The 24,076-nt window shown below is 45.6% G+C and overlaps 1 protein-coding gene and 1 pseudogene across 3 annotated transcripts in view; one reads left to right on the top strand and one right to left on the bottom strand.

Moving 5' to 3' along the window:
* Positions 1-24,076, top strand: part of MAPKBP1 (mitogen-activated protein kinase binding protein 1) — a 921,590-nt gene that overhangs the window by 63,324 nt on the left and 834,190 nt on the right. The window lies entirely within an intron of this gene.
* Positions 1,822-21,130, bottom strand: LOC147689751 (WD repeat-containing protein 18 pseudogene; annotated as a pseudogene).

Genomic DNA, 24,076 nt, shown 5'->3' with positions numbered 1-24,076 from the left:
GATTAGAACAGTACCTATTAAACCAGGGTTGTGACTTCCCAAAAATCAATGGTAAAAGTATTCCCATGCTTTCTTAAGCAGATGATACTGTCCTCATGACATTGACAGGAAATAGCATGCAAGTGTGTCTAGATGCTTTTAATACATTCATGCTTGATCTTGACCTAAAGGTGAATTTTGAGAAATCTTTTGTAATGTCTTGTGGCCCTAAAGGATCAACTATTAGGAAATTTGTGGTCAACAATCGCATAATTGGAAAAGTGGGAAAATTTAACTACCTTGGTAACCTGTTTGACAGCAAACTAAGTTGGACACCGGTCATGAAGGTTCGAGCCCAGAACATGACAAGGGTGATAGAGGGTATTTTTCGTTTCTGTAGTAAATTAGGGCAAAAACATATTATGCACCTCAGAACCCTTTACACTTCAAAATGTTTATCAGTAGCCACTTATGGGGCAGGGGTGTGGGGGACCGAAATACCATCTGTGATCCAGGTGGTGGAAAATAACTTTATAAAAAGGGTCCTATCAGTTCCTAAAGGTTCCTCAAATATTTTCTGCCACAAAGAAATCGGTATGGCCTGTGTTTCTGATATAATTCGCTTGTCCCCTCTACTGTTATGGGGTAACATTTGGCAATCTGAAGACCTGCAACTTACCAAAGACATTATTACCGATTGCATGGCTTTAGAAAACTCAAAACAGATTCCCTGGTTGTCTTATGTCTATAATATGTTGAAAAAGATTGGACTGGGGTCATATTATGACAATCCGGAAAGAATTGAGGGAAACTATAAGGCGGATATAAAAGCAAGGTATTGGAAAATACTGAACCCACCGCCTATATAGTCAATGTTACTGACAATGCTATTGCCTATGCCTGTAAACCCCAACCTCAGTTTTATTTAACATTTACCGTTAATGTGCAATGGCGATTCCTTCTAACAAGGTTTAGGCTGGAGATTCTGCACTTCTTGCTTGCATTCCCGAAACAAGGGGGTTGGTGTGAGAGGCTGCCCCCTTGCCCTTGTAATAATAGGGATAGACAAAGCACTTTACATCTGGTTCTTTTTTGTTCCTTGTATAAGGAGCCAAGACTCCGGTTTATCAAACCAATCCTGAAGGGGAGGCAACCTTGCACTTATGAGGAAGGGTACGAATATCTGTCATCATTATCCTCCGTAGAGATCTGCTGTTCTATGTTAAATTTTATTAGAATCTCACTAAAGATTAGGAAGACTTATGGGTAGTATTACATGTATAGAATTTTTCCTGTTGAAAATCATGTCTTGTATATTCCTTTATGGTCATTATTATGTCTTTCTAATGTCTTTCTTAAATTCTGGAAAAATTGTGTTTTTTAAATCAGAACTTTTTAATCCTATGAAGCATGATGAATTGTATGTTCAATACTTTTATGATTCATTTTATGTATCGAATAAAGTTTTTGAAAACGTATGCAAGGTGCATTTGCAGGCATGCACAAATGTCTGCATGGGGAGCTGCACCAGGCAGGTGTAGGCTTAGTGCTGGTAGTTGTTTGAACTAAGTGTTACAGGCAGTAGCTAGGTAACACTCATAGCCTTCCAGGTTGGTTCAGACAACAGCTCGAAGTAGAACTATCCACAAGAAACCATTGTAGGTCCATTGCTCAGTGGTAATGAGAGCTGAGAATGTTACTAGGCACAATCTGTTGTATTAGGTCCTCAATAAGCTTCTGATACAGTTGGACATGCAGTGCTGAGGGTGCAGGTTCCACGTGCAAACCTAGCCTTAAGTGACGTGGCTTTTATGTCACTGGCCGTAGAGAGCAGTTGTGGACTTATGACTTTGTGAATATGTGGGTAGAGAATTCAAACGGGTCTCTGTTAACCTTCCTAAAAGTGCTGACCTCGTCCTTGAGCTTGGTCACTCAAACGTGCAGCTGCTCCGAGTCACCAAGGTAACTCTTATCCAGGGGTTCGCACATCAGGCATGCAGTTATGTTAAGATGTTTTATAGATCATACAGACTCCCCAGCAAAGGGGCATCCCTGCGCTAATAGCATACAGAACGGGAGGCAAGCGGAAGAAGGAGGTCTATATTGGAGGGAAGAGGTGGGTCTTAATAGCCTTACCAAAAGCCAGGTAATTATCTATGCTGCGTAAGTGTATACGAAGTGAGTTCCAGAGTTTAGCTGCTAGGAAAGAGCGCCCACCAGCACGAACCCTCCTTACCCGGGGAACAACCTCCAAGTGATGACCTATCGAGCGGAGTTGGCGAGTTGTGGTGTATGAGGAGAGCAGGTTGGCCAAGATACCAGGAGAGGAGAAATTCAAGATCTTAAACAACGCAATGTTGAGAGACTTAAACTCCACTTGCCTGGCCACCGGCAGCCAGTGGAGCCGACAAATGGCGCTGGTGGTAGAGCAGGTTCTAGGAAGACCAAGAAGAGTTTTGGCAGCTGCATTTTGGACCCTCTGCAGTCTCACAATCTCAGACTTGTTTGCCCCCAGATAGAGCGAGCTGGCGTAATCCAGTCTAGACAAAACAGAGGCCTGGACAGAAACCTGCCTGATGGATGGATCAAAAAAAAAAAAAAACTGCAGTTCGAGCCCCGTAGTATACCAAAACACGTCCCTGACACTTTCTTAGTTTGGACCTGGAAGCTTAGAGCCAAATCGACCCAGACACCTCGGTTTTTCACCACCTGTTTGGGGGCTGGTGCACAATCCAGGGTAGCAGGCCACCAGCGTTCACTCCACAGCTCAGGATCTTTCCCCGCCAGCAAGCCCTCAAACTTGATGGCATTGAGCTGGAGGCAGTTGGCAGTCACCCCCCCCCCCAGCGACAGCAGCAAGATCGCCCCGAAACTTATGGGCGTCCTGCACACAGTTATCGGAGAGTGCAACTACCAACTGCGTATCTGCATATGATACGACTGTGAGCCCTCTACTCCTGGCCACAGCTGCTAATGTTTGGATATATAGGTTGAAAAGCGTTGGGCTCAGAGCTGAGCCTTGTGGCACACCCTGTTTAATAGTCTGAACCATGGAGGTGAAAGGGGTGGCAGTTACCTGGAAGGTCCTCTCAAGAAAAGAGGCGAACCAGTCCAGTGCTGTGCCCACTATGCCTGCCGTCTCCGACCTTTGCAGTAAGATCTGGTGAGAGACCGTGTTGAACGCGGTACTGAGATCCAATAGGATCAGTGCCAAAGTACGTCCCTCATCCAGAGCATGTTCGGTCACCACAAGGTGGGCAGACTCTGTGCTGTGGCCCGGGCGGAAGCCATTCTGAGACGGGCTAAGTATGTTATTCTCTTCCAAGAAGCCTGTCAAGATGGAGTTTATGTAGGCCTCCGTGATCTTGGATGCCCCCGGCAGGAGAGAGAGATAGGACGAAAGTTCTCAGGTTTGGCTGTGTCCAGTGTTTTTTTTTTTTTTGGTTGTTTTTTTTTAATGTCGGGGGAACAACCCTGGCCTGCTTCCAAGTCCTGGGGATAACAACCATAGACAGGGCCTTGTTAATCACCTGGCCCAGGGGTGTAAGAAGCACAGGTAGCTGTTTCATAAATTGATTGGCCTGCTTTCTGCAGATAAGTCTCTGCTGAACCCTAGTGGTGACTCCACCATTCCCTTGTTCCTCATTGCTTTTGGCCGCCTGCAGGTTTTTGCCTTGTATTGAGCAGACTGCTTGGGCTGCAATGCTGTCTAGATCGGGAATGATGACTGCATCAGTCATGGGGCCCTGGATGTCCCACAGCCTGACTGTCTCATAATGAGACCCAGAGAGCAGCAGATGACCATCCATGGACACAGGCTGGCACGTCATCTGGTTCATTTGCCTGTTGAATATTTTGTTGCTCTTCTTCTCACTCGAAGGGTCTCTCGCTGCACTCTGCCGAGCACAGAGGTCAGCCTGGAATATGGAGCCGTCGCCGCCCCTCACAGAACATGTGGTACTTTGAAGGGCCAAGGGCCACTGCCATAAACCTCCTGTAAAACACAGTGGACATCAAGAGGTCTCCGGGGAGATGGAAGAAAGCTTGGCCATCTGATCGAGGGGGCGATGTGGCTGCTCTTGCCAGGGCTTCGCCAGAGGTACAGTGCAGGTCGGTGATGGGAAGGGTGTGCTGAACCCAGGCCTGGAGGGGCTCTGAAAGCTGAAACTGCTCAGTATTCAAGACCATGTAGAGGCTCCAGACTAGTGCTAGGCTGTCTTTGGCCCAGACAAGAATAGCTGTTTTCATCAGTAAAACCGAGGCGAGAGATGTCCTGGTAGTGTTTGCTCAGAATGACCAGGAGCGCCTCCGAAGAGACCTCCCACAGGTAGGCTGCTTTCAGCCATGACTGCTGTTAGGTAGAGGCCATTTGGAGAAGCCGCTAGGCAGTTTACCAGCCCTGGGCAGACTATCTTCTGCTGCAGTTGGTCCATTCACTGCAGCTCCCTCACTTTGATGCAGCTCTTGACCGGCTGCACCCCGAGCAAGTGTTCCCCACCCAGCAGTGCCAGAACCTGCCCTGTGGAAGGAGCCCAGTCGCCAAACCCGGCTGCAGCTCGCAGGCCGAGAGCGGGAGCCTGGCATCCTAGGAGAGTGCCTGGGGGCTAGGAAGGAGCGCTCCCCACAGGTCACTATGGATAATGCATATAGTAACAAATCTTTGTGGGAAGTTAACCATGTCAGTGTTTCTTCTCTGTACATTGGCCCCAGGAATGTAATTGAGGTTAGTTGACTGACCATGTTGTAAAATTAGAACTGCATCAAACCTGCTCCAAGCACACCCCTCTCCAACCCCCTCCCTCTCCCAAATAACGTTACAAGTAGTTTCACACCGGCTGAGAGTGACCCAAGTGTAAACCTGAGTCATAAGTGCAACATCACATTTTCCAATCACAAGTCCTATTGTAGGAGGGATTGAGTGGGTGGTGGGAGACTGCTGCTTCGATTTTAATTAAATAAGGTATGACAGCACAGATGTAGTGGTGGAAGGATGAGCAAATTACGTTTTAGCGAGCTTTAGCAGTGCAAATTTTCTCAGCGAAAACCCACTCGTATGGAAAAGGCAATGCTGACAATTGCTGCGCATTAATAATTCAATGCTAATTTATATGGCTGTGAGGAGTACATTTTTTATGCAACTTGGTGACCAGATAATTGCCTTTTCAAAATTTATAAAGTATTGATATTGTTTCGCAGAAGTTACAACTATACTGCCATAAGAAATATTGATGCTATCCACTAAAGTTTCCTTCATGATTTCACATCAGTTCAAGTTCTAGTAATCAGATACGTTAGTCTTATCAATATATTTTAGCATGGTTTCAGGTCATCCGAATGACTCCCACCATGCTTTTTCAAACTTTCAAGGGCTGTTTGGTGTCACCCACTTTGACTTTATGCACTGTTCCAGACTTTTATACCAGCAACTGACTAATTGTTCTTCTGAGTTGGCCTACCACAGCTAGTTTTTTGCAAATATTTTTTGGTGGTATTTTTCAAAATTCCAACGTGTGCCCCCCTACAAGTCTAGATACCGGGGGCAGCATTTCAGGAGCTCCCAAAGGGCCTTTCCAAATTTGTTACAGCTTCAGGCATTGCCATATATATATGATTAAATATGTACTCCTCATGAACACATTCCTTCAAACAATCTGTTTAGAAATCCCAAAACCTGTATCTGCGTTTTAGACCTAACACTGTATTCAGAATTTTAAAGTGAGTGACCGGAAAACCAGGCTACATCGCTACTGACCTCTGGTACATAAGTGCCTCCAGCATTTGTCTTCTCTCACTCCACCAAGTCGTTCTCCCATAATTTTTTTATCCTCCAGTTTGAGCGAGTTTAGCATATTTGTCTACATTTTATATTAATTGCTTAAATATTGTTTCTCATTACTACCCTTTCCCTAAGTTTGCTTCTGAGACTGTCTACGTTTGTGAACATTTTGGTGGTGCTTTTTTATTTCTATATATCAGAGTTATGTAGAGTAAACTGTGCAGTATCTTCTGTCAATAGCATTGTGGGAAAATTCAGCATTCAAGTATATTAAACTATAGTTTTTCGTAGACATTCTCATTTAAAACACAAGGCTAGTAATATCATCAAAGTTTCACTAATGTAAATATCTACTCCAAGAAGTATTTAAAAGAAAAAGTATATCCTAGCTGTGCAAGTCACCCTTTAAAAGTAGCCATTTTTGACTGTCACTAGTCTAATCTTCTATTGGAGTAACTATTACTCGTAAAGATTGAATTGTAAGCATCTCAGAAATGTTTGCTGCTCAAATGTAATCGAGCCAATTGTCTTGCCCTCTGCCCAAAAAATGTTCTAACCTATGCTTGATACTGCCATCACCCGTTTTGCATTGCCAGCAAATATTCAGGTTGAACCACTTCAGTTTCCTCATTTCATATGAAATCATAAAGAGGCTGGGTTCCCTTGGGTAACATTTTGATGCATGTATCACTGATACGGATATCCAGGTGTAAACCACTAGTCACTCCATTGAGCTGTATTTGGGGCTATCAAGATTGGGGACTGCCCTGCCCTGCTCTGATAGACTGGCTTCTGGAGGAAGAGCCCAACAAAGGAGTGGACAATTGAAAGTGGACCACCCCAAAACTAGCACTTCAAAGACACAAAAAAATAAATGTGCATCCGAAAATTAATTTAAAAAAGGGGAGCTTAAGCCTTCCATATTGTCAGACAAACTGTACATCAATATGGAGAAGCTCAGGACAAGTTCTGCCTCTTGCGCCCAGGACTGGGTACTCCAATGGGTAAGGGCGGGGGGCATTATTCAGGAGACTCAAGAACATTCGCCTGGAGCACCGGATTCTGTCAAATTTCAGGCTTGTATTCTACCGTTCTGACGATGATCCTAGTATTATGTTAAAGGATCGAAACGCCGTCGACTTGTTCACAGCTTGCACATGAATCAATTTTGATAAAAGTGCAACGGCTATCATATCTAAGCTTGTTCTAAACTGCATTCTTTACAAGCTTTTTTTGCCTTGCCTGAATATTTTTTCTAAATGTACTTGTGTTGTGATTATGTAGGACGCAGGAATGTGTCCCACCTTATTGTGTGTTTTATCCTTTTGGTTTTTGATCATTTTATTAAATGCACTGACCGGCTGAACAGTAGCAATATAGCACCGATTCTAGTCTATATTAATCACAGCTTCATCTGGTTTTTAAATAGGACCCCAGACTGCTAGCCCAGTGAGTGCTAGTAAGGCTTATGCCAGGCCGTTGAGCCGTGAGGGAACTTTTTCTGACTGACACACCCAGGCGCAGGGACACGTGGATGTCTCTTGCTAAAATTCCTCCTAGAACTTCTAATATTTAAACTCACTAGTAGGGCCTAGCTTGGCTCGTCTGAAACTGAAATGGGGAATAACCATCTGTAGACTGGCAAATTGGTAAGGAGATGACCTGGGTAACTCTTAACGGGTCTGCCTTCAGACTGTGTGTATTCTCTGACAGTTGTTGTATTGAACTTTGTTAGTGGATAAATATACCTTTTTGCTTGGGAGCTCTTATTTGAATGGGCAATATTTTATTAGGTTGGTGAGCGTATTTTGAGGTGTATGTGCTCGCCCTACACCTACCTCCTTCCCCGTGTAGCCTTGGACTGCTCGATGTGCGCTACCAGAGAATCGGGTGCTGAAGAACTACTTGGCCCAGTTGCTTAGGGTCCATAGTAAGCCAGGCCCTGGGACATTCAGAGTAAAATGCCTCGCCCCACATTTGGGCCCAGTAACTCTTACTTGCAGCGTGGTCCTCTGAAAGGCGTTCTAACCATCTCCCTGACTGTAGTATGGAATATTGAGGAGTTATGTCAAGGTCACACAATATGGTGATGAGAATATTGAGGAGCAAAATATCGAAGGTAAGTGTACAGGGGGAGGTATAGATTTACTATTAACTCCACTTATACATACCTAGAAAATGTTTATAAATCATCAAGGTATGTATATGCAGTGTTGGGTATAGAAAATACATACATACTTACCTGTTGATATTTTGGTCCTATATATTTTGGCCATCATATTGTGACCTCAGTTTTTTTTCCCCTCTATATTCTGAAACCACACCTCCTTGACCGGTGTATCTGAACCTTCGAGCTTGAGATCAGGGCTTTATTTAACTCTTGTTATGAAACGTCTGTTCCCAACTCATTTGCCCAAGTGTTTGGCAGTTTAAGAATACGTCCATATACACATCCTCGGTATTTGGAGGACACCACCATATCTAAGGATCATTCAAGAAGTAGCAGTTCATTGGTACCTCCTGGCTCTATGGGGCAGAATGATGCCCAGTTGTCTTCTAGCTGTGTTAACTAGGACTATACGCAAAGTAACATTAATGTATGACGCAGTGTATTCGGGACTTGGATTACTTTAAAAGGGGGGCAGGTTATTTTAGTTGCTAATCCATCCTCCAAAATGAGGACGAACTGGTATCTGCAACGAGTTACACAACCCATTTCTCCACATTTTAGGGCATTTATGAGGGTATATTGTATTTACCACTGATAGCTACACAGTATATTGAGCGCCAGCTACTCCCATTTGTGTGTAGACTTGCCAACTGATGCTGTGGCTGAACAATCCAGTCGTAATCTCGGAGGCATTGGGTGTTTGAAACTGGCTTACTGTTTTAGACCATTAAGATATTTCATGTTTGAACTAGATTTTTTTAAGTGCTATTGATTTTTATTCCCTACAGCAAAATGTAGCATAGCAAAAATAAAGTTAAACGCAAAACCGAGTACCACTACCTTGAATTGCCCAGACTACTGTATAGTACACTCACGGTAAGGCACTGTAGAGATGGTGTTATTCTGTGAGGGGAGATCGTGTCTTCTCTGCTCCTTCTGAAATCTTCCATCTCGCTCCTTAGTCCGGCTTTATTTACTGTCCCCAGTCAGGTGCACAAATGTGGCGGTGTGATGGGATGAGATGGAATATCAAGTATGCTCTGATATGGCTGCCCTTTGTGCAGGTTTCTCAGCTGACCTTGGCGTAAATGGGACACCATTTTAGTGGCTTAGAGCACGTGTGAATAGGAAGCTGCTAAAAGAAACCAATCACAGCCTGTTTTAAACGCCGTTTTGAGGTTCTAAGAACTCTCCCAAAAGTCAAAGTGCTATTGTCCAATAAATGGAGCTTCTGAGACTGGTGCTCAGTGACAAACGAACCGGGGTCCATTACTCATTGTAACTGGAGACCAGTTAATGCCACATCAGGTCTCAAATCACAGTTTAAAGCTAGGAATACTGCACTAGTATCCCTTGAATGGCTGGAATGAGGGTCGAAGTTTTCAGACCTGCTGGTTCCTGCTTGAAAATGGGGAGCTATGATTTAGGATCGTAACCTGTCCATTATTCCCTGCTCTGAGCATTCCTTTGAATACTTGGTGTTGGCTTTTACTCATGTGGTACACTTCCATCTGGAAGTCTTTCGAATAACTTTTCCTTGTTAGTGGACATTTAGTGCATGCACTTGTATTACTGAGGCTGTTTGTTGCTCCACGGAATATCTGAATGTATCTCGGGCTTGAGGGCTACACTGTGGGCCATTGAGAAATGTGTTGAGACACAGGATCACGGGGGGGAGGGGGGGGGGGGTACCTTCATATAAAGCTGGGCAACCAGTAGTATTAACAAAAAGTAGGAGATTCATTCCATTGCCTTGCCTCTTTAAGGTTGCGTGTGCGTTGTGTAAGGAGCAGCTTAAAAAGAAACCTAAGGTGCCTGTTTTCAATTTGATTTAAAGTCTTGGGCACAATACTCCCCTTGTGGGTAGGTATATGTGTGTGTGTGTATGTGTGTATATATATATATATATATATATATATATATATATAATACTCACCTTTGTGCGTTTTCGTTGTTTTATTTTGTACTAGCTTAAATGTTGTGTTCCCAGGGAGCTGTTCTTCGTCTGCATGCTTTCAGCGTGAGCTGTTCTGTTCGTATGTATGCGGCCGCTGTCTTCCGAGTGGCGGAGAAAGAAAGCTCAGTGAGCGGAGGTGTTTTTGATGACGCCAAGAATAGACGGGGCTTATTTCTGCTCGTGCAAGTAACCTATGCCCAAGGACTCCCTAGCTACTTCTGCTGTCACTCATTAGACTCATGTTTACAAACAGGACTGGCTGATCCGCCCAGCTGCTCATTGGCCTCCAGTTCACTGTAGTAACAGAGTGCTTGAAAGTGTCATTTAAGAGAATGGATCTGTTTCTTCTGAGCCCCAAGTTTAGCTGGTGCGCTGCGAATGTGTATTATTGCAGTACACGGATGGATCGGGCTTGAACGAACTATTTGTGCGGGCTTCGTTGTTGCAAGGTTCGCTGTGTTCAAAGCTGCACTGCCTGGCATCTTGAGCGTGGAATAATCTATTTTAATGTGCGTAGGCCAAGACCTCTGCAATCTTCCAAGCCTCTGAGGGGTAGAAATAACAGGCTTGTGGTCGGAAGATTAGCATCTGAACAGACTCCTTTCTCTTAACACGTCTTGTTCCATTTCAAAGGAGATTTCTTGAAAATATATAACCATTTCCGGGCAGAGGCATGCAAAATGTGCTATTTCGATGGTCTCGATAGGTCTCCTCTACAGAGCGCATGTGCTGTGAGAAATATTGTTCGCAGTTCAGTGTCCTTACAACCCTCCCACAGCATATTTACTTCATCGCTCCTTTGTACTGTATCGATTGCTTAGCTCCCGTAAACCTCCCTTCCTTTCTTGTGTTGGCTCTACCTTGGAGAATGGACAGAGGACATGTGTTCTTCTTCCTCTTGCAGTGTGCAATTTTACATTACTCCACACCACTAACAATTAGCTATGCTGCTGTTCAACAAGGCTAAAAAAGTTGCAAAGTCATTCACTGTCACATGGGCGAGACCTATTGGCTTTGCTAATGCTTTAGTTAAGGGCATTTTTGTATCACCCTTGGCAGGCATACAGAATCATTATTGTTGTGTGGCTAGGAGAAATGTATGTAATAGGGGTGTACATGACCGTTTGGTAAGTTAAGAGTTTTGGGTGGGGGGGGGTTAGGGGGGTAGGTTTCCACACAAGGTTTCTTGAATGTCTGCTCCACCAGAAGGCTTCCCTTGGTAGAATATAATTGACATAACCTTCTGTAAACCTGGGGTCCAAGTTACAATCTCTTTACATAAAAATCTCACTTGGGTGCCTGAAAACAGCAATTTGCGAGAATACATTTCATACAATTAATAAAATCGTAGCTGGTGGCATTCAACTCTTACAAAGCTCTTACAAATATATTAAAATATGCATGATGTGGCTGCGGCGGGGATGTCTAGGACCAGTCTGGCGTTTTGGATGGTCTGTAGTTTCTTGAGCTGTTTCTGGGTTGCGCCGGCGTAGTGTGTTGCTGTAGTCTAGTCTGCTGGTGGTATGTGTGCGTGACTGTCGTTCTGGTTTCTGTGGGAATGGATCTGAGAGTCTTTTGGAGCAGGTGGAGCGTGTGTAAGCAGGGTAAGGAAACTGCGTTGATTTGGTGGTTCGTTGTGAGTGAGGAGTAGAGTTTGATGCCATGGTTGTGTGCGTGGTCCATCTGGGTGGGGGGAGAGCAGCTGGCCACCATGCAACTTCCCAGGCTGAAGGGGTGGGTCCCAGGATAAGTACATCAGTCTTGTTCAAGTTGAGCTTGAGGCAGTTGTCTTTCATCTATATATTGCCAGCCTCCATTCCATGGTGGAAGTTGGTTATGGCGATTGTGGGTTCATTGGTGAGGGAGAAGATCAGCTGGGTGTCTGCTATGTTGAGTCTGTGACTTCTGATAATTGCTGCGGGTGGGGGGGGACGCATGTAGTCATTGACGAGGATAGGACTCTGGGAGGAAAAACCCTTGGGTACTCCACAGCTGATCTCCGTGGGTTCTGAGAGGAATGGTGGTAGTCTTACTTGCTGGGCCCGGCTGGTGAGGAAGCAGTGGATCCTGTCCAGAGCCTTGCTACGGATGCTTGCGTTGTGGAGTCTGGTGGTTAGGGTGCGGTGGGAAGACTGTGTCGAAAGCGGCTGAGAAGTCTAGTAGGAATGAGGGCTGCAGTCTCGCCCCAGCCGAGGAGGTATCAGATGTTGTCTGTGGGGGTGAGGCGTACAGTCTCTGTGCTGTGGTTGCTTCTGAAGCTGGATTGGGAGGTGTCCAGGACGTGGTTAGCTTCAATAAACTCTGATAGCTGGGTGTTGATGGCCTTCTCTGTTACCTTGGCTGGGAAGGGGAAGAGGGAGATCGGTCTGAAGTTCTTGAGGTCTGTCTGGTCAGGCGGAGGTTGATTTCGGTGTGTTTCCAGTTGGTGTGTTTCCGTTTCGATGGAGCAGTTGATGGTGCAGCAAAGCTTGGGGGGTGATGGCAGCGGCTGCTCTGTGGAAGATGTGGTACAGGCATGGGTCCGTTGGGACTCCTGAGTGGATGCTCTTCATAGTCTTGAGCATGTCCTTCTGTAGCGAGCGGGGTCCAGCAGAGCACGGTCTGTTGGGAGGTGGGCGGCTTGGTTGTGTGCAATGGTGGCTGCCTGGCCTGGTCTACGCTGTCGAAGCGGTTGTAGATCTTCCTGGTCTTTTGGTGGAAGAAGGTACCGAGTTTGTGTCAGAGGTCTTGGCAGAGGGCCTGGGTTCTTTGCTGTTGTGTGCATTGATTCTGTCTTGGAGGGCCGTTTTCTTAGTGGTTTTCAGGAGGAGGTGGTGTGAGTGTCGACAGCGAAATTGAAGGTTTCGTGAGTTTCCGTGGTTTTGTCACTCCTCCATCTCTTCTTGAGGCCCCTCCAGGTGCGTCTGGACTTGTGGAGGGCATGGGTGAACCAGGCGTGTGTTTGCCTGGACTTTTCTTAAGGGTTGCTAGGGTGTCTGCACAGATGGAGATTCATTGGTGGAGGTTGCGTGCTGCAGTGTTGGCGTGCGTTGGTGGAGTGGTTGTGCTGAGGGAGTTGTTGTTCTTTGGTGGCCTTGATCTAGCTGCGATTGGGGGGGGGGGGGAGGCGATAAGGACAATGGTCGTTTTGAAGGAGAGATGTACACCGTGATGGTCGAAGAGTTCGGTGGTGTGGCTGTAGCTGATGTTCCTGTTGCAGAGAAGACTGGGTCAAGCGTGTGTCCGGCTGTGTGGGTTGATGCGGTGACTAGCTGCTAGAGTCCGATTTTGGCACTGGGGTTGTCCAGCTGGAAGTTGAGGTCTCAGAGCAGGATGTATTCGGTGTATGCAAGAACCTGGGGTGCAATGAGTTCTACAATGGAGTCTGTGAAGGCGGGGGTCTGGGCAGGGGGGCCTGTAGACAAGGGTGGTGTTGGGGTTGGTCTGGATCTGGAAGTAGAGGTGTTCCATGGTAGTCGTTGGAATGTGTGGTCAGTCGCAGTGTCCTTGCGGGTGATCTTGTAGCGGTCGGGGATGGCTATGTCCGGAAGGGATTTTGGTCCATGTTTCCATGAAGAAAGTGAAGTCAGGAGAGGTGACATCAAGTAGGTCTGAGATTTCTGTGGCGTGTTTGTGGAGGGACCGCACGTTGAGATGGATGCAGTTGAGCCGGATGTTGAGCTGTCCGTTGGCTGGGATTGAGGGGAGCCGATGTGATGCTAGAGGGCTGGCATCCAGGATAGAGGGCGAGGATGGTGCTGGCATTGTAGCGGAGTGTCTGTGTTTTGGGTCCCTGGTGTTAGGCGCGGTCCGGGTGCCGATGGGCTTGCCTTTGTCCGGCCGCCATTAAGTAGTGCTGTTGGGGTGTGGTGGACAGAATTTGAAAGATCTTACCAATAGAATATGACAAAGACCTAAGTTACTCACTTACTCTACCTGAAACAATTGAGTACTACGTCAAATTAATTTACTGGATCCATGTTTGACTAACCTGTACCATTATCCACCCTTCAAATTTTATTATGTTTCACCTACATACCTCTTTAGCTGTGTTATCAAACTTCTAATCACTAATTCATTCAATTATATTAAAGAATGAGCTTTGGATGAACTCCTTTCAAATGGTTAGATAGCTTTCTTATTTGTCTCTTTACTGTTCTTTTTTTATTTTTATTTTCCCGATGTCTTTCGACACTATGCCCTGCCTATGGAGCATTACATCTTTATGGTTTTCTGATGATTTGTCCTTCCGCTGCTGTTTATTAAGGGAACTCGTTTTTTTCCCTTTTCTTTAGCACTCCAAGGGAATACTTATTTTTGTTGCCTCAAACCACGGTCTATATTCAGTGTTGCCCTGCGGAGTTATTTAATATATTATTAAACCACCCCCTCCAAACCAATTTCTCAGCTTTACTCTCTCGCCACTCACTCCTTGGATGTAATGGTAGCGGCAGTTTGATGTCTTGCCGCTTCTTTCTTTTCTTTCTTGATATGATATATATATTAAATTATTTTTTTTACGTTCCAACATGGTCATCATAGTGAAACCATAATAAATAAAGGCAATTACTGTAAGGGTGCATGCTATGGTGATGCATGAGCATGTGTGCCATCACAAGGGGCTGCCATAGCGTCGGGAGTACAAGTTCATGCATGCATTGTGGTGCATGCAACCTGATGCATTGTCAATATGCCATTTTTTTCACATGCTGTTCAACATCGGCGAAGAAGCATTTTTTTTTGTTGCTAAACCAGGCGAGTCCGATAGGCTTTGCCAATACTTGTTTGTGACACTACTGAGTGTTTAAAGCCATGATCTGCCTGGCAATGCATTACATATATTTTATTGCCTTCATAGTGGTTACGTTTTACATAGTTTAAAAGATGCTTGCACTTAGGTTGTCATGCACCTTTTTTCGTTGCCTCACTGTGATTGGCTCGTTTGAAGTAGGGAAGAGAGGTTTTTAGGACTTCTATTAAGAAAGGGAGCTTTGTGAAAGAATTGTTACTTTAGTGCTTGTACAAAAGTGACCCGTCTCATGCTTGCATGGTGGGTTGGTAAGTGCTGGGAGAGTATCCAGGGTGCCAGGGCTGTTGGAGACGGTGTCCAGGTGGGCACTTATTAAACTAAGTTTTTGTAGCTGAATATACAATTGTTGTGAAACTGTATTCTAGGTCTTTTCTGGGATCTGTTATCTGCTCTCTGATCAATGGGGCTTACGAGGGGGGTGTGTGTGTGTGTGTGTGTGTGTGTGTGTGTGTATATGTATATGTGTGTGTGTGTGTATATATATGTATATATATTTTTGTGTTAAGGCCTTCTACCTTCCTCAAGGCTGAGTTTTGAGCCTTACAAATTCTTAGTGCTGGTATCCTGGGTGGTCTTTGTAGACTTCTCCTTCTGGTAGGGCAAAGGGTGGACTGGTTATATAAGTTTCCAATACTCTGCAACTTACGAGTATAGTCCCGGTAAAATTGGACCCTAACTTCCAAATATTAACTCTTCATCAAACTAACAACAACGTCCTTGCAATTGTGAATTTTTTTTAACAACTTACGCGTGGATGATTTAATAAACACAATAAAGGAAATAGGCCTTTGTCTCCACAAATTATCCAATAAGGTACGCAAGGAGTTGACTATAATTTGGGGTGCGGACTTTAATCAGACCCTTTGCAATCACAGTGCCAACTTAGTCTGTGGGATAGTGGACGAAAGTGGCGTTCCGGTAACCCATTTTCCCCACACCGCAGTTGGGCACTGTTTAAATGAAACCCTGTGTGGACTAGATCTCGTCCTCTCCAATGACTTGGCGAACCCTCCCTTACCCGTTATACCCACCTATAATGGTAGAGGCAGGCCTAGCACAATTGATTTTATATTTGTCAGGGACCGCGGGAAGGGATCTTTTCACTTGTAAAACTCACGATATCATTGTCTGCGACCACTACCCGAATAGCATTTCTTTAAAACTTCCCAAGAATCACGTTAGGCCTAACATTAAAACGCTTTTAAGCCAAAACAACCTCTTAATGGACCGTACAAACGGTTACTCATTGAGGTGGGAAAAAGTAGATCCACTGGTCATTACAACAAGCCTGGTCAAAAACTTTAGGCAAGTGTTTGCAAACTGTCTCGATCCAACTACCACTAGCGAGGGAATCCTGGCTAATTTTTCAAAATTGATTACATCAATTAGGGAAACCCTTTTCGTTCGTATGAAAACTGGGAAAACCAGAACCAAGGGATGGTTCGACAGTTCCTGTACGAAAGCCTACCAGAACTTAAAAGCAGCTTTAAATAACAAAGGCAGAATTCCAAAGGACATAGCAGTTCTCAGGAAAAACTACAACCAGGCCCTAAAATCCAGGAAGAACACTCTTAAAAAAGATATCTGGCTGCTGTCCTGTGTCTATATCTTGCGCGCCAGCCACTTCACAATCTGACAAACGCGGCGACTGAGGCTGCGGGTGTGAGATTGCGCTGCTGCTGGATTTTAAACTTCTCTAATATCTGAATACAAGCTTTACTTTTAAACTGTGATTACAGCGCTAACGTGCATTTGTTTTACTGCATACCATTGGGCATTGGGCTCGGGCTTGCTCTACCTGTCTCCTTCGCTCTGGACCCCGTTCCGCCCCGGCATTGTGCCGTTTGTGCGGAGGGTCGCAGCACTGAGCACCACTTCCTGCCCTTCTCCCCACTTCCCCCCTGCCTCTCCATCGTGCAGGTCAGCGGTCTAGCGGCTCACTTCTCTCTTGGTATATAATGGTGACCTGGCGGAAGCGCAGTGGACGAGCGCAGCGGGAGCGCCGAAGTTGCGCCAAAGTTAAGCCCGTCTGCGCCCGTCCGCGGCCGACCGGGGCCTGGGGCCATTCGTAATGCCCATTCCATCTCCTACTCCTCCGCAGACGTCTTATCGCTTCGCCGCTCTTTCCCTCCACCAGCCTATGCTGATCAGGCTGTACTAAACTGCGGTATTTCTGCCTCTTCAAGCACCCTCAGCCCTGTGACTTCGACTCCTTGTCCTGTGCCGAAATCCCCTCGTCTCTATCCACCACCGCTGGGGGGTAACACCACTGTCCGTGATATACCTTAATAGGCGGTCATTGGTGAAACACCAGCTGGAAATTTTCCAATTGTTGGACGATAGATCTGTGGATATTCTTCTCCTGTCAGAGACCTGGCTGACTGAGGACTCTGTCCCTGATATTCTTGCTGCCATCCCTGTCGGCTATTATATCCTGCAAGCTAACCGACCTGCGGGGCAAGTCGGAGGGGGGTGGCTGCTATCATTCGCTCCCAGTATGTTTTTACTACCTTAGTCTGTGCAGTGATCCCTAGAACTGATAGTCTCACTGTTAAATTTATGTCCCCTAGGTCCTCCTTTGTTCTTATTTACCGACCCCCTGACTCCATGCCTTCTTTCCCCCGACAGTTTGGTGATCTTATTTCTCAAATTACTATTAACCATGCTAAGGTTATGATTATTTGTGACTTTAATTATTGGCCCTCCGATCCCCGGGAAAGTCACCTCTCGGAGGAATTTTCTGACCTTATCAGGTATGAATTACCATCAACACATTACAAATCCCACTCACTGTAAAGGCCACCTTTTAGATCAGGTGTGGGCAGTCAATCTGGATATCTCATCCCCTATTGTGACCCCATGCTCTTGGTCGGACCACTATTTTATTTCTTTTGTTCTTAATTTGGCCATTCCTATTCGTCCTTCCCTTTCGACCAACTTTACTGCCCGAAACTGGAAGAAAGCCAACCTGGTGGAACTTCATTCCTTACTGGCCTCTACAATTCCTCCGACTTCGACCCTGGTGTCTCACCAGGCCTTCCTCCTCGAACAATGGCTATTACATGCCTGTAATACCATCGCCCCTTTGAAAAACATCAAAACTAGGCGCCCTCATGACGCCCAGCGATGGTTTACTGACCAACTGAAGGCAGATAAATTGGCCTTACGCCAGGCGGAGCGTTGTTGGAGGCGTAATTATGACCATCAGCTGAAAATTGATTTCGTTGATCGTCTGAGAGTCTATAAAAAATCTATTCTATCGGCCAAAACTACCTACTTCTCCCCAAAAATCATGGAGTCTGCTTCTAAGGCAAAGGATATTTTCGCCATTGTGAATGAGCTTTCTCTACCAGACCGAGTCACCCCTCAACCCCAATCCTCTCAATCCTTGTGTGATTCACTCAATGTTTTTTTTATGGATAAAATCATTGCCATTAAGAATAACATTACTCTGCCCTCATACCCCCCCCCCCCCCATCCCTCTTCTTTACCTCCCAGAAATCCTTGCTGCTTGGATGTTTTTCCCCCGATTTCCCTCTGAGTTCTGTTCACTCTCGTACAAAGTGAGCTCCGGCTCCCCTATTGATTGCTGTCCCCCCCCAGGTTCTTAGGGAAATCTTTTTGGCCTGTCCTGGTCCTCCCCTGGCCCTACTCAACTCGTTGGCAACAGGGGTGGTTCCGGATTCTTTTAAACAGGCAGTGGTGACACCAATCTTAAAGACCAATGCCGACCCTACGGTCTTGAGTAATTATAGACCCATCTCCCTTCTCCCCTATTTGGGGAAAATTTTGGAAACCCATGTCACCCGCTGACTGAGTGCCTTTATTGAGTCTTCATCTTTCTTGGAGGCCCAGCAAGCCGGATTCCGCCCTCTTCATTCCACCGAGTCGGTCATCGTGGCTGTCATGGACACCCTTAGAAAGGGTGCCGATAATAACATCTCCCAAGCCCTTGTCCTGTTGGACCTGTCGGCGGCTTTTGACACGGTTGATCATGCTATCTTGATCGACCGTGTCAGGAACGCCGGCATTCAGGGCATGGCTCTTAAATGGGTCCGGTCCTTTTTGGATAGTCTCCTCCAGGCAGTGCACCTGTCTACTTTCTCTACTCCTTTGTCCTGCGGTGTCCCTCAGGGCTCCGCTTTATCCCCTTTATTATTCAATCTATACATGCAACCCCTGATTTTTTTTCCCTGCGTAAATCTGCCGCTACCATCTTCAATTATGCGGATGATTTACAGTTAATTTTTCCCATTGACACCTCCCTTTCCTCTTGCACTATTTTTCAGTCCACCATGCTTGAGATCTCGGAATGGATGTACCATAGCCAACTCATATTGAACCCTACCAAGACTGAGCTTGTCCTGGTGGGTGGAGCAGCCAATCCATGGAATGACCGCTTTTGGCCTCCCTCACTTGGGCCCCCTCCCTGCCCTGTCAACTCCGTGAAGAGTCTTGGCGTGGTCATCTCTAGTGACTTGTCCATGGGGCCCCAGATCAGTGCGGTTACGTCATCCTGCTTTTTCCATCTACGCAGGATACGTAAAATCTGTAGATTTCTTACCAGAGACACACTGATCCTTGTCCTCATGGCCCTGGTCACGTCGAGAATTGACTACGCCAACACTCTGTATGCCGGCATTCCTGCATACCTCCTTCACAGATTGCAACTTGTGCAAAATCAGGCAGCCCGCCTGGTTTACCATCAACCTCGACACCAGCACGTCTCGCCACTACTGCGGAGCCTTCATTGGCTCCCAGTGGTTAAGCGCTGTACTTTTTAATTGGGCTGTACAATCTTTAAAGCCCTCTCTGATCTTGCCCCCATTTTTATCTCTTCTAAATTGAAATGTTATGTTCCCTCCAGAGACCTTCGTTCTTCTGGCCACAATCTGCTGGTTGTCCCAAAAATTAAACGAAAAAAACATGGCGGCTCCTGCTTTTCCTTTTGTGCCCCTAAGACCTGGAACTCCTTCCCGTCCGCCCTTCGACACTGCCCTACCTACGGCGGTTTTCGTAAAATGTTAAAAACGTATCTTTTCCAGTCTGCTTTTGAGTAACACACGCCTTTGCCGTCCCGCATTTGTTATAAGCGCCATGAAACCGTACGGTGACCGAGCGCGGTATAAAACTTTTTAACATAACATAACAACTCCACAGGTCATGTACCCTGAGGGACAGCGCCGCCTTCTGGAAGGTTGTGAAGTCCTCTTTCTTATCTGATGTAACGGTTCGTCCCAGCATAGACATCACGATTGATGAACAGCTGTGGGTTGATTATTTCGAGCGGATATTCAGCCTGCCCCCAACCGCAAACCAACCAACTACAGCTGGGTTAGATCTAACCTCTTTTCCGTTGCCTATTTGCATAACACACGAGGAGGTAGAGCACGCCCTAAAGGCCAGTAAAAACGGCAAGGCACCAGGCCCCGACGGCATCCCAATTGATCTTTTTAAGTTCAACATGGATCTATGGTCGCCAATTTTTAACTAGGATTCTCCAAGCAAGATGTGCCCTGGGACCCATTGAATCGTGGTCCCAGTCAATCCTTGTGCCTATCTTTAAAAAAGGGGACCGTCAATCACCATCTTGTTATCGGCCTATCTTCCTCCTGGATTCTTTAGGGAAAGTGGCCGGCCGTGTTATTCTAGAGCGACTTCAACAATGGGCTTCAGACAATGTTTTATCCGATCTGCAATTTGGCTTCCGTGGGGGACTGGGAACCACAGAGCAAGCTCTTAATTTATCATTACTGATAAGGAAATACGTTAATGCCAAGGGGGGGGCTCTGTACATGGCATATGTTAACCTTTCCGCAGCATTTGACTGTTAACCACAATAAGCTGTGGTCCATTCTGGCAGATATGGGAGTAGAGTCTTCCCTCATAATATTCCTGCGCGAACTATATTCAGATGCCACAGCAAGAGTCCGATATGGCACAGGGGGCGAGTTAACCAAGCTGTTTAGAGTGGAGCGAGGGGTAAGACAGGGCTGTGTCCTGGCCCCGTTCTTATTCAACCTATATACCAATGGCTTGGAAAAACCCATGTTGACGGGTTGCCAGGACCCCTCCCTCCCTCCCCCCCCCCCCCACCCCCCACTATAAACACGCGCCCAATCCCTGTATTACTCTATGCGGACGACGCTGTAATCCTAGCCCGTACCCCTATGGAATTGCAGCGCGCCCTTGAGAAATATCACACCTTTAAGGCCAATCTTGACCTAAAGGTTAACATCAAAAAAACTTTGTAATGTCTGCAGGGTCAAGGCTTAAAAACATTAAGCCCATGTACATCGACAAACAAAAACTAGAGAGCACAACTACGTATCCCTATCTGGGAAACACGTTTGATCATAAATGTTCCTGGAAGTATGCCATTGAATCCAGGAAACTTACCTTCATGAGAACAACTGCTGCCTTGGTCAAGTTTGCGAATAAACTAGGTAGGCGGCCCATGGTGGAACTTCTTGAAATTTACAGGGCTAAATGCATATCGAGTGCAATTTACGGGGCGGGTGTGTGGGGGATACACAAAGGTGGAGGAGATGCAAAAGGTGGAAAACACCTTTCTCCAATTCCTTTTGGCAGTCCCTAAGGGTACGTCATTTGGAGGTGGGTTTGTCCCAACTTAACAGGTCTGATTAGGATTCAACCCCTCCTCCTGTGGCATCGCATTTGGTCGTCTGCCGAAACCATCCTCTGCCGGGGCATCATAGAGGACTGTATTTCCCTGGACAAGGCACTAAAGATCGGCTGGATCGCTTACATCAGTCATTTTTTTAGCGACCTAGGCATGATGCAGTATTATCAGTCCCCCACCTCAATTACTGTAATCCCAAGAAAGAGGTCCAAAAAGATTTGTCTGGCTCATTTAGAATCTCTCCGGCTTTCTAGTGAGGTCTCAAAAACTACAGTGCAGCATTCACTATAAATCCAAACATAATTCACGGTCCAGCCCTATTTAACTTCTAATCTTACAGGCTACGAAAGATTCCTCTTAACCAGATTCAGATTAAACATCTTTCACCATCTGGTCACTTTTCCTAGGATCAACACCTGGAAAAAAACCTCTTCAACCCTGCCACTGTGATGACAGCTCTCCCCAATCGAGGATCCACACAATAATGTTATGTTATCAGGATCCGAGGCATCTTTGGCTTTTACTAATATTGAGAGTAATGGGTCTAAGTAGGTGCCGCCCAGCATTTCTTGCCCTCCAATTTCTAAAAGTACAACTGTTCGTCAGATTGATAGTAACATTTCTGAAATTAGTCGTTAAGCACAGGTCGAACCTGGGGTGAACCCGGGCCGTATTGTCTTAAACCTGTGTTTCCTTCTGACTCCCAACACTTCTATATGGCTGCATTATGCGCTCGTTTTGGTACATTGTATTTGATAGTTTTTCTTTTAGTATTGTTTTTTCTGCATGCCTACAGCACTTTGTATATTCCTGTTGAATCTTTTCCTGTCAGCAGGTATAACTGTAGAAAATTATCTGACTGCTTCCCTATGGGTGGAACGGAATACTGTGCGATTCTGCGGTGCTAACTTGAATCTGTAATTTTCTTATGATTATTTTAGAGCTTTAATCTTTTTTTAACTTTTTAAATCTTATTTTAATGAGTATTTTGTACATGAAATATACTGTGCTTTTATGGCTGTCTTTCTTGCAACCGAATAAAGCTTGATTTGACTTGGGGGATCTCTAACCTTTTCTGTAATAAGAGCTGCTTATGTTCAATTATAATCATTGCAAGCTTCTAATATTAGTGTTGTAACTGCGATTTATATTGGTGGCCACCTCATGCAACATTACCAGCAGTGATCACCTCAATGCATTAGGTAGGGTTGTCCGCAGTATCGTAAAAAAGGCTTTGCTAATTTAGAATGCATCTACATTGGTAATACATGCTTGCTGCAGTGCCCCTGGCACGAAAGTAATGTGAGTAAAACCCTTTCTACACATGATTTATCACTGAAAAATCAGCTTTAAATATATTTTGCACATTGAGCCATTTTTCTGCAGGCATCGGCTTATGAGTGGTGAAAATGCATACATATTTGTCTTGAATACACAATTTTGGCACCTACTTATTAATTCAACCAAGCAAAAGGTTCTGGTCTAGTAGGCTGGGATGTACTCGTAGCTCACAAGATACTCATTGGAGAAGCCTGGGTAGAACAATTTTAGAATAGACTTGTTGAACACAGATTCTTTTGCTTCCCTTACAGATATGGGGGCAGGAAGGGGCTATAGGAAAGCAGTCCTGGGAAGATATGCTCTGTCTCCAGGCAGAGTCGCTTCCAAGTCAAGGGACACTGACTTGTGCTGGGACAGTATAGCTGGTTTCAGTTGTGGACCGCTGTTTAGGTGGAGCCTGCCACTGTGCTTGCGCATTGAGCTTGCGAGAGATATTGGGGCTTAACCAGAGCTTAACCATCGGGCGATTCAATGCAGTGCCCGTGAAAAGCGCATGCACATCAAAGCCACCAGCCTCCCTTCCACAGACATCTGAAGCTTCCCCCCCCCCCCGCGGTCGCTCTGCCTCGGGCATTTCTCCTCCCCTAATTATTCACTGCCCACGGCCTGCCGTACTTTCACGGCTTGGCGGCCGTGACTCGTGTTCATGGTCATGTCTGTAGATTACTCATACAGAAGTTCATTTGATGTCACAAAGAATGTCCTTTTACCTTTTTATTTTGTTAGTTTTTTAATGATACGCTGCAATCGCACGAGAGTACTTTCTTTAATACATGAGAATAATACATCCACAATACTGACACTACGCAATCTACTGCATCGCTCAGATTCGCTAGCACTATCCGGCACAGGTCACAGAACTACAAGTCTTTCTTTCACGTAGTTCACTAAAGTTGAACACTCCAGAATCACATTCGGAATACGCTCGTCACTTCCGGTTCGTCTACATTCCTTTCCGAGATCGCCATCGGGCCATCGACATTTCCAGACACTGTTTACAGGAACGTATTGAACACACAGTTTTCTAGTTCCAAGTAAGTTATTTATTTTTTTTTTTAACTGTCGCACGCCATTATGCTTACAGCATGCCATTATCTGCTTGCGGTAACAGTATCTTTGTCTCTTTCACAGATACAGAAATGTTGTAATTCACATACACCATACGTGAGTATTTACTCATCTCTTTACCCGGTTCCACATTTGTCACCATCACCTTTGATCACTCCGCTTGGCGCGTTTTTTTTTTACCCACTTGAATGGTATGATTACCGATCATACTTCCGCTTGACATGATCAATCTTGTGGTTTTATGGTTCCTCAATCACTCGGTTATACTTGTCGCACCCAACACCCGTAGTGCACCATCATTCTCTTCTCTTCGTCTATATCACACAGTCCAATAAATCCAGGACGCACACCAG

Source organism: Lissotriton vulgaris, chromosome 9, assembly GCF_964263255.1.
Source record: "Lissotriton vulgaris chromosome 9, aLisVul1.2, whole genome shotgun sequence".
In the NCBI taxonomy this organism is placed as follows: domain Eukaryota; kingdom Metazoa; phylum Chordata; class Amphibia; order Caudata; family Salamandridae; genus Lissotriton; species Lissotriton vulgaris.
This window is presented reverse-complemented; position numbering and strand designations above follow the sequence as displayed.